The sequence below is a fragment of the Octodon degus genome, unplaced genomic scaffold (genome assembly GCF_000260255.1).
Source record: "Octodon degus isolate 3935 unplaced genomic scaffold, OctDeg1.0 scaffold00092, whole genome shotgun sequence".
Classification (NCBI taxonomy): domain Eukaryota; kingdom Metazoa; phylum Chordata; class Mammalia; order Rodentia; family Octodontidae; genus Octodon; species Octodon degus.
The window spans coordinates 1,477,596-1,478,401 of NW_004524668.1; positions in this window are offsets into that span (position 1 = coordinate 1,477,596).

The window sequence follows — 806 nt, forward strand, 5'->3', positions numbered from 1 at the left end:
AGAGAGAGAGAGAGAGAGAGAGAGAGAGAGAGAGAGAGAGAGAGATCCAAGTTATAAAAGAAGAAGTAAAACTATCTCCATCGCAGAAGACACAATCACACATGGAACTCTAAAGATTCCACGGCTCTCCTCAGAATGCCAAAATGAGTGGGAACTAATAAATTCAAGAAGTTACGGTCTATACCAGCCAGCAATGGGTAATTTGAAAAGGAAATTAAGAAAATTCCATTTAATAAAATGAAAAGAATAACATATTTAAAAATAAATTTAATTTAAAAAACACTGAAAAATTTTATTATTACTTTTTTTTTTTTTGTGGCCATCTCAGCCCACCCTGGGGGCAGGGGCTGGTGCTGCATGTGGTGCCAGGGACTGGAGTTTTTGTTTGTTTTGTTTTTTGTGGCCAGCTCAGCCCGCCATGGAGGCGGGGCTGACAAGGCATTTGGTGCTGGGGATTGAACTGCAGTCCCTGCGCACTTGCCTAAGCAGGCGCTTTAGACCACTGAGCTATCTCGCCAGCCCTGCATGTGGTGCCAGGGATTGAACCATGGTCCCTGCTCTTGCCTAAGCTGGCACTTTAGTCTGCTGAGCTATCTCACCAGCCCAACTTAAAACAATCTAAATTTTTTTTTTTTTGCGGAACTGGGGATTGAACTCAGGCGCTTGTGTTTGCCAGGGAAGCACTTATTCCACTGAGCCATCTCCCCAGCCCTTTTTTGTCTTTTTGAGATAGGGTTTTGTTATGTAGCTCGGTTGGTTTTGAGCCCACTTTGTAGCCCAGGCTGGTCTTGAACTCCTGCTTTAGC